We start from the raw sequence: 11,071 nt of genomic DNA, 5'->3' as shown, positions 1-11,071 counted from the left end.
CCTTGTTTGTGCAGCAGGGTGGGGCTGCTCTGATGCTAGGTGTTGCAGAAGAAATAGAGATCCCTGAGATGTGTTTGTGACATGAGAGGTGGTGACCCACTAGCTCAGTCTCGAAAGACCCCACTGCCAAACCTAATGGTTGTCACTTCAAAGTCAGTGCTTTCTCCTGGGAAAGCTACGTTCTGGTCCTTGGTTATTTCTCGGGCATCTGAAGAACATTTCTTTTTTTTTTTAATACATTCTCTGAGAACATCTTTTTTAAAAACATGTTTAGATTGATTTTTTTTTTTTTTTTTAGAGAGAGAGGAAGGGAGATGGAGAGAGAGAGAAATATCAATGATAGAGAAACATTGATCAGATGTCTCCTGTACACCCCCCACTGGAGACTGAGCCCACAACCCAGGCATGTGCCCTGACCAGGAATCGAACCAGTGACCTCTTGGTACATGAGATGATTCTCAACAAACTGAACCACAATGGCCAGTCTCTGAGAATTTTTTTTAAAAAGATTTGTTCCAGCTCATTCATGTTTAAGAGAACTTTATGCCTTATTCTAAACATGAAGAATTCAGAAAATAGAAATATCTTGTTTACTCCTCTGAACATATATCATGACTCTTTATGGACCTCCAGTGTCATTTTACCTTTATTCTCTTGAGCAAATGCTGATTCCCCTTGTATTCAAATGCAAGTTTGACCTCTTCTCAAATATATTATCAGTCTTGTGTTTCAAATGGCCTTTGAAGTATGTTTACTAGTGAGTGTAAGCCTCCCTCAGCTGGGCATCACAAAGCAGGTGCTTGGAGGAAAGATGGGGATTTTTCTTAATGGCATAGATAACCTGGCTGCAGGTATAACAGAGAACTCCTAAAATTGATATATTAAGAGCAGAGGTGCTGACCTCCTCCAGCTTCCAGACAATGGCCCTTTCATTTCTTCCTGCAACCAGGTCTTCAGTAAATGTCAAAATCCATCTTTCAGAATCCTGAGTCTGGGGCTCTCCCCTTACCCACCTAGTGTTCCCCTAGGAATCTTATAAACTACTTTGCCTTCTTTGCATCTCTTGGCTGCCTGGAAGCTCAGAGCTATTTGGAATTTCAAATGTTCTCTGTTAATTTGGCTTAGTAATACAATTCTTCCAGATCCATTAGGTCTTTTGAATCTTGTGTTTGGATGTTGGGTTTTATTATTTCTGTGCTTTTTCTCTTCAAACTGTCCCAAATCCCTCTAGGAAGGAGACTAGAGTAAACAAACATGTGAATTGGACATATGCATTTCTAGCTCTGAGTCTGAGAGCTGGTCAGGAAGCAGCTGCTTGGAAAGCCAGAGGCCAGGTGACCCCTGAGCCCTGCTTCCTGCTCATGGAAATGGCTGTGGTGGCTGGGGACAAAAATCTGTGTTTGCTCTCCTTTTTCTTAACACCTAGGAATCACGGGACATAAAGCTGTAGCAGTAAGCAGGGACAGTGTGTACAGCAGTTCAGGTGACTGGCTCCGGAGATCAGATGCCTCTGAGTTCAAACCCCAGTTCTGCCACTTGCTGTTGTCCATTGTGGTACTTATTCTCTCCGCTCTTCGGTTTATTCCTTTGTAAAATGGGGATAGTAATTCATGCTTCTTCAGCTTTTGTAAGGAGTAATTGAAGTCATGAATGCAAATGCTTAGCACAGTGCTTGGAGAATACATCATATGGGCTTAGTATGTATTATAGCCAAATACAAAAAGTATAGTTTTAAAATTTTGTTTCCCATAGAAAGTGAGATAACAGTATATGACTGGCTAGTTCATTAGTCATCATTCTAAATAACAGGCAGAAGTCAAATTATTCTCCTTTTTAAAATGGTGGGGGAGCTATGGAAAGAAAAACTTCTAGGAAAAATCTTATTTCTCTCTTCAGAAGTTTCCCTAGGATTTTTTCCAAATTTTTATATCTTTATAAAGTAACTGTTTTCAAACATTAGTTTATTAAGATAGCTAAAGGTTTGATTTACACACAGTAATCTTTAATTCAAGACAACAAAATGCTGTTCCTTTGGAGTTTTTTCCAAATTTAAAAATTAACAATATATGATCTCAGCACACATGTCAATAAAATAACCAAGACCTTCATCAGTAAAATGGAAATAGCAGTAGTAGAATTTAAATGGAAAACAGTAATAAGTCAGGAAGCATTAGTTACTATTATTCAGGGCATGTCTGAATATTATTCTCATCAACTTCCTGCTGGCCTCCCTGCCTCTGGTCTTGCCTTTCTCCACATCACAGCCAGAGAATTTCTTCTCTAAGATGCAAATCTGATCATGTCCTAAATTCTCTGTATCCAAACTCTACAGCCATGTGTGACCCTTTGCATGGATGTCAGTAAATGAGTCTTAATTGTCCTTCACTGTTAGAAAAGCAAGTTGCTCTGTTTCAGAAATGAAAATACTGAGTTCTAGTTCCTTTCTTTCTACTTGATTCACCATGAGACCTATATAATATCCATATTTTATTTTTTTCAAATTGTATATAAAATGCACAATAAAAAAACTGAAGTATTACCAAAACAATGATGATGCAATAACAGCCTTTCTCTGGAAAAGAATTAAAATAGAAACCTATTTCTAAAATAAGTACTAATGGGGGAGTTAAGCTAAACCTGCAAATCTCATGCTACATATGCATACAATTCAAATCAAAAGGAAAATTGCCGACCAGTAGTATCTGAAACAAAAATCTAAATTTAAATCTAAAAGTTCACTGTTACCTGTTGTATTAGGGATGCATCATTCATTGTAAAACCGGCTCTTTATTTATATTTCTAAAAGTACAAGGCAGGGTGCAGATTCTTTGTCATGAGAAGCACATGACCTCTGATCATTGGGGTCCCAATTCTCCCACCTCACCCCGACTACAGGGCTCTGTGAGGTGAGTGCAGACTCACCCACTTAACAATAGACTCCATACTAAGGCAACATTTACACAAACCTATTCGATGTAGTCTTTACTGTTTTTTTCTTCAACAGTGAAAGCACACTTCCTCTCCAGGAGGGTAATTAAATTTTTCTAGGTGCATGCACATCCTGAGCAGCAGGCCCAGGATAATTGGAGGCAGGTAGCTATTTGCCCTCCAATTTAAATGGGTTCTGAGGCTCCAAGGTAGACAAGTAAAAATCAGCCACCTGCAAGAGCTGAGGCAGCAATAGAAATGTGTGACTAGGGCATGTCGTAAGGACAATCAGAAGCACAATTGTGATGAAAAATTACACCTGAGCCCTGGCTGATGTGACTCACTGGTTAGAGCATCGGTCCGTGGACTAAAGGGCCATGGGCTTGATTCCCAGTCAAGGGCAAGTACCTGGGTTGCAGGTTCGATCCCCAGCCCCGGTCGGGGTGCGTTGCAGGAGGCAGCCAATTGATATGTCTCTCTCACATCGATGTCTCCCTCTCTTGCTGTGTCTCCCCACTCCCTCCCTTCCTTCCACTCTCTCTTTAAAAAAAAAAAAAAAAAAAAAAAAAAAATCAATGGAAAAAATATCCTTGAGTGAGAACTAACAACAACAACAAAAGGCAGTTAATATTTGGCCTCCCTGAGAATAAAATAGAGGCTGCAGGGGCCTGTGGCAGAGGGGAGATCATCGTCCCCCGAAAAGGGGGCAGCCTCAACATGGAGACAAACAGTGGTGTCTTGATGCAGTACTACCAGATATCTTCCAAGTTTTCAAGAGAAGTCAAAGATCTGGCTTTTATATGAAATATTCTATATATTTTTTTCAATGAAATCTTCAATGAATATTTTAAAAGTTATCAAGTCATTCAAGTGAAAGGCAACAACCCAACAACCTCACTAGGATAACACAGGGAAACAGGACTGCAAAATCCTGGTTTCCTCATTTTGGCTGAGAGCATGAAGTTTTCTTCAGGGCTACATTTTCTTTGAAATATAAATTGAGACAAATGCTATTCTTCTCTTCTGTCTAGAAGAGATGTGGGGGAAAAAAAAACAAAAAACCCACACTAACTGCAGTGTGGTATCCTGGCTTGGATCCTGGAACAGAAACAAACAACCCCCCCAAAACTATGGTGGTAAAGTAGTAAAATCAGATCAAGCCTGGAGCTTAGTTTGTAGCATTGGACCAATGTTAATTTCTTAGTTTTGACAAATGGATGGCGGTTCTGTAAGATCTGAATGTGAGGGGTATATAGGAACTTTCTGTAGGAGCTCGACAACTTTTCTATAGATGTGAAATTATTCCACAGTACAAAGTTCACTTAAAAATAAATGCCCAGCCCTGGCCAGTGTGGTTCAGTGGCTGCGCATCGTCCCAAGTACTAAAGGGTTGCTGGTTCAATTCCAGGTCAGGGCGCATGCCCAGGTTGGGGGTTTGGTCCCCAGTGGAGGTACAGGAGGCAACCAATCAATGTTTCTCTCTCACATTGATGTTTCTCTCTCTCCCTCTCCCTTCCTCTCTCTAAAATCACTGAAAACATATTTAAAACAATAAAAAATGATTTAGAAATTATCAGAATATTCAATGAAAAATATGCTACCACTTAAATTACTTGGTAAGCAGTTTTGGATTGATGCATTTTAGTTTATTTAGAGCATAAAAGAGAGCACATTCATAATTTTACATATATATCAATTTTTATGTTCCCATTGCAATTGTAAATATATTTATTTCACTGGTGGTCTATCATCAAAAGTCTAGAATCCTACTGGTTGCCAAAGGAGAGCTCACCACATCCAGTATTGAAGTGTGAGCAATTATCTTCTGTGTTTCAACATCAAAAAATAAAAAAGGCATAAACAGAACAGAGAAGAGAGTTTAAATCCTTGCCTACCACTAACTTGGATGACTTACGAACTATCTCCGAGCCTCAGTTTTCTTATCTGTGCTATTGGAGCCAGAGCCACCACCGTTGCTTTGAAAACTAAATATGACTCTGAGACAGATTGTGGCACACAGGAGGGACTCATATTCCCTTCCACACTTCCCACTAATGAATGAATGAATTAACGAGCAATTTTTTTATATAAAACTATGATTTGTGCTTAATGCTTTGTATTTCACACAACAAGGATGTTTATTAAACGTATCTTATTGACTTGATTTAAAACACTGGGAATGTAAGGGCCTAAACACTCCAGAGGAGTGTGTTTGCGCTAAAATTTCTGGTTGTGGCTTGTTACAGCTCTTCTCTTACCTATGATAGTATAACCTTGAATGAGTGCCAGTGGAGTTAATAATTTATAAAGTGTGGCTTTCCCCCCAAACACCCTTGAGCTGAGGCTTTTCCAAGTCTGAATAAGGTCACATTCTTATTATAAAGATCAAGAAAATCACAGCATGCTTTGTGAACTGGTATGTAAGTTGACATTCAAGGAAATGAACTTTTTTTGTTAAAATGCTGTGCTTATAAATCAGATTCTTATATATGATAAATCTTCTGAAAGTACATGCTGAACTCTTTTTACCTCCTTTACAGTTCTATACTGGAGAAAAAGTTTTCAAAATTTATTCATTTTATCTTTTTTAATAACATTTTTAAAATAAACAGTTTTTAAGAAACCACTAAGAAAACATCGATTTCATCATTTCCCTACACCTTTGATAAATTAGTTAGGTGGCATAAACAGTTTGTATCTTTTTAACTGGCACCTCTGATCCTGAGGAACAAAAGTTCTTTAACACAGGAGAATAAATAGAAATTATGTTACCATCCCAGCCCTAACGACCTGAATAGTGATGGGAAAAGAGACCAGTGGCTTAAAGAACTAAGTCAAGGATAAAATGACCACAACTAAGAGCACACAGTCCACTAAGTTGGGTGATATTCTCAGGTTCATTACCAGTTCCCCCAATGAAAAGTGTGTCAATATTCTGGAGAAAGAGAAGAAAATGATGGAACAACTCAGAATCCAGAGGGACAAAGCTGGAAAGATTAAGGGAGTATGTGTTCACCTCTGTGTGTGTGTGTGTCCCTCATACAATGATCAGTACAACAGACTTTGTTAGTTATTCCTCATGGCTCTAAGAAGTTTCTAGGGGTCACTTGATACTAACTCCTATTGTCACCACAATATCAGAGTGGCTGTGTCTGCACAGCATAAAGAGAAATGGATCCTTAGAAAGATAAAGGTACTTTTGGCTGCTGTCTACATTGATCATCTCAATTGCAAAATAATTGCATTTTCATTTAACCATGTGTTGTGCCCTTTCTGAATGCAAATTTAAAGAGTATTGGTTGGAGAACATTTCTCATTTTTAAGTTCTTCCCTCCATGTCTTCTTTATTTCAAAAAAAGGGGGGGGGGAGAAAAAATTGTAAGAATTGGCCAAGCAATGTGCTAGATGAGGGATTGGCAAACTATTGATGGCTTACAGGCCAAATCTTAACCACCTCCCCGTTTCTGGAAAAAGAAAATACACACACACACACACACACACACACAAGAATATTATTCAGCCATGAGAAGAAAATCCTGCTGTTTGCAACAACTTGGATGAACTTTGAGGGCATTATGCTAAGTGAAATAAGTCAGAGAAAGACAAATACTGTATGATCACACATACATGGAATCTAAAAAAGCTGAACTCTTACAGAGAGTAGAACAGTGGTTGCCAGGGACTGGGGGTAGGGAGTGGTAAATGGGGAGATATTGGTCAAAGGGTACAAAGTTCTAGTTATAAGATTAACAAGCTCTGGGGATCTAACATACAGCATGGTGATTATAGCTAACAATACTGTCTTGTATATTGAAAGTTGTCAAGAGAGTAGATCTTAATTATTTTCATTACAAAAAAAGACATGGTAATACTGTGAAGTGATGGAGTGTTAGCTAACGCTATGGTAGTATTCATTTTGCACTATGTGTGTATCAATTCAACACTTTGTCCGTCTTAAACTGACAATGTTATATGTCAATTATATCTCAATAAAGCTGAAAAAAGAAAGACTTCTCAATGGAGTAAATATTTAGGCTTTAAAGCCACATGCTCTCTGCCATAACTCCTCAACCCTGTGACACAGAGCAGCCATAGAGAGTGTATAAATGAATGGGCATGTGAATGTGTAAAACTGTATTTCCAAAGCAGGCTGTGAACAGAATTTGGCCTTAGCTTAGTGAGCCAGGCCCTGAGCCAGGAGAGAGGTCTGAACTGGAGATATAAACATGTAAACTATCAGGATTCAGTCACGGGCCTGGATGACAGCGAGGAGAGTTTGTAAAAAGAACAAAGATCCCGGCAGGTGTAGCTCAGCGGTTGAGCATCGACCTAGGATCCAGAAGATCGCTGTTTGATTCCTGGTCAGGGCATGTGCCCGGGTTGCGGGCAGATCCCCAGCAGGGGGCGTGCAGGAGGCAGCCGATCAATAACTCTCTCATCATTGACGTTTCTCTCTCTCTCCCTCTCCCTTCCTCTCTCTGAAATCAATAAAGACATATTTTTTTAAAAAAGAAAAAAGACAAGAAAGCCCAGGATCGTGTTTGGAGGCATTTCAACAACATTCCGAGAAATGTTGGGTGAGCGGGATAATCCTTATCCAAATCATAGGATTACTTAAAGGCGGGGAAACATTATCATAAGGAAGGAGAAATGCTCTTTTTATCCATCACATTAATCTCAAGTGGAAAGCCTTCTTCAACTGCTCCCAGTTCCATGGTGGAGTGAAGTAGGAGGCAGTGGTGCATCTGAACATAACCGCTCCTCCTCACAGCCATGCAGGTCCTCTGTCCCCTTTTCAGAACCCTGCAGGTTCGTGCTACAAAACTTCCTCAGGCTCCCATCTGTCCCTGGCTGGGAGTTCCTACACCGCTTGTCTTGTCTCCACGCCTCAGCTGGAATGATGCATGCCATCTCTGACTCTCAGATTCGCTGAGGGCCCGGGAGTCTGTCTGTGACCTAATTTCCAGAACTGGCCAGTGTGGCCCACAGAAAAGGGACATTTCCCTGGGCAGTATCAGATTAGATGTAGTAACCCAAGAAATCTGTTAATTCCACCTTCACCTTGCCTATCAAGAAAATTTACTCTTTAGTGACTGATTTTCATGGGAAGGAGTTACTTTAATATCCATCTTCATTCGAGTCCAGTAAAGTTTGCTTCTGTTCCTGTTTTGTTCTGGTTTTCATTTTAGTGAGTATCATCAGGGACTCACTGATTTTATACATTTGGTGCATTTCCGGCAGTTATCGCTCCGTGGCTTTTTGATGGTCGCACTTCCCTATTTTTGATAAGCAGCAGGCGCTTTAAGCTGGCTGCTTTATACTGCAGGCGTCCGCCTCCTGCCCTTTGGTACAGCGGCACAAGAAGGCTCCCGTTGTTCGTTCCCACCCCAGAGCTTGGATCTGCCCCACCCCCAAGGAGCCCTGGATAACTTGTAGCGGGAGGTAGAATTTATACAAGCTCCCTATTCTGCAAATGGGTGATAAAAAAGGAAGAAAATGAGATTTCGTCCTGATTTCCAGCACAAAGTGCATTTGAGTAACCAAGTAGTTCCAGAAGATCACAGTGTGCTCTTCTTTACTAGAGAATTTGGCTAATATTTGTAGACAGCAAGGGTGACAGAACCAGAAAAGTTAGCATTTGCAAGGGTAGAAAACAGTCATGGAGGAATGAGACCATCACCACCTTAAATCAGTGACTGATCTCTATATCACTAATAGGAGGAGACCGTGACATGTTAATATCTTAGACATGATCGTGGTATTGGATTCAAGAAGAAAAAATTCTTTATCTTCTGTTAAAATAGCTCTTATTGAGATGTAATTCACTTACCATTCAATCCACCCATTTAAGCATAGAATTCAATGGCTTTAGTGTATTAACAGAGTTGTGCCTCTACCTCCACAATCAATTTGAGGACACTTTCACTACCCCCAAAGAAATTCCATACCCCTTAGCAGTTACCCTCTAGTCTCTCTACCCTCCCATCCCCCAGCCCCAGGCAACCCCTAACTTACTTTCTGTCTATAGATTTGTATGTTCTGAGCATGGAATCATGCAATATGTGGTCCTTTGTGACTGGCTTCTTTCACTTGGCATACTGTTTCCAAGGTTCATCCATGTCATAGTATGTATCAGAACTTCATTCCTTTTTATGGCTGAATAATATTCCATTGTGTGGAGAGACCACATTTTATTTATCCATCCATCAGTTGATGGACAGCTGAGTTGTTTACATCTTTTGGCTATTGTGGATGATGCCACTATGAATATTCATGTAAACTATGCATTTGAATACCTGTTTTCAATTGTTTTGTCTATACATCTAGGAGTGGAATTGCTGGGTCATATGCTAATTCTATGTTTAACTGTTTTGAGGAACTGCCAGACTATTTTCCAAAGCAGCTGCACTACTTTAAATTCCCACCAGCAGTATATGATGGTTCCAGTTTCTCTACATTCTCAACAACATGTCATTATGTCTTTTTAATGATAGCCATCAGAGTAGGTGTGAAGTGGTATCTCACTGTGGCTTTCATTTGCCTTTCCTTGATGGCTAATGATGCTGATCATATCTTCATGTGTTTATTAGTGATTTGTGTGTCTTCTTTGGAGAAATATATATTCAGATCCTTTGCCTCCTTTCTTTGTTTTTTAATGGACTTTATTTTTTTAGATCCATTTTGGGTTCTCAACAAAATTGAGTGGAATGTACAGAGCATTCTCACATACCCTCTACCTCCACATACACACAGTCTTCCCCACTATGAACATCCTGTACCAGTGGGGTACATTCTTTACTATTGATCAACCAAGATCGACACATCATATTGACCAAAGTTCATAGCTTACATTAGGGTTCACTGTTGGTGTTGTATATTCTATGGGTTTGGACAAGTGTATAATGACATGTATCCATCATTACAATATCATACAGAATAGCTTTATTGGCCTAAAAATCCTCTCTGTTCCCTTATTTGTCCCTCCCTCCCCACAACCCCTGGCAACCATTCATTTTTTTTACTGTCTTGGTAGTTTTACCTTTCCCAGAATGTCATAGAGTTGAAATCATATACTATGTAACCCTTTCATATTGGATTCTTTCACTTAACAATATGCATTTAAGGTTCCTGTGTGTCTTTTCATGGCTCCATAGCTCATTTCTTTTTAGCACTGCAAAATATTCCATTGTCTGGATGGACTACAGTTTATTTATCCATTCACCTATTGAAGGCCATCTTGGTTGTTTCCAACAAACATCCACGTGCAGCTTCCTCCTTTGCCCATTTTAATGTTGCCTTTTTTTTTTTTTTTTTTAGTTGTGGTCACTTATACACATTCTAAATATGAGTCCCTCGTCGGCTATATGAATTGCAAACATTTTCTCCCATGCTTTGTCTTTTCACTTTCTCATTGGTATCTTTCTTTTGAAACACAACATTTTTTCATTTTGATGTTTAGTTCATCTATTTTTGTTGTTGCTTGTGCTTTTGGTGTCATATTAAAGAAATCATTGTCTAATCCAAGGTCATGAAGATTTATACTGTGTTTCTTCTGAGAGTTTTATGGTTTTAGCTCTTACATTAAGGTCTTTCATCCATTTTGAATTTTTGTATATCCTTATGTTTTAATAGATGCAGACTAAAGAATTTAGGTGTGGATATATGTTGACTGTGATTCAAAATCCTTCAGAAAAATAGCTGAAGCAAATATGACAAAACTTTGACAGCTGCTAAGTCTAAAGTGATGGGTTTATGGGTGCTCATTATACAGTCTTTGTTTGTTTTTTAATTGTCACCGGAGGACATGTTTTTCATTGATTTCAAAGAGAGAAAGGTGTGAGAGAGAGAAAAAGAGAGAGAGAGAGAGAGAGAGATCTGGTTGCCTCTCATGCTAACCCCTACTGTGCTGACCACGGATTGAAGCTGCAACCTTTCAGTGCATTGGATGATGTGCCAACCTACTGAGCCATACTGGCCGGGGCTCTGTATTTTTTTAAAATTCTTTAAATAGAAGCTAAAAGGAAAAGATATAGAAATAAAAATCAGAAAAAAATAATTTATTAGTGAAAATGTAACCAATAGAAGCATAAACTTGCATTTATTTTAACTTATATTTTAAAGTAAATCATTTATAAAGTTTAGC

The sequence above is a fragment of the Miniopterus natalensis genome, chromosome X, assembly GCF_054644295.1.
Source record: "Miniopterus natalensis isolate mMinNat1 chromosome X, mMinNat1.hap1, whole genome shotgun sequence".
Taxonomy (NCBI): domain Eukaryota; kingdom Metazoa; phylum Chordata; class Mammalia; order Chiroptera; family Miniopteridae; genus Miniopterus; species Miniopterus natalensis.
The sequence above is the reverse complement of the archived record's forward strand: the minus strand, read 5'-3'. Positions refer to the sequence as shown.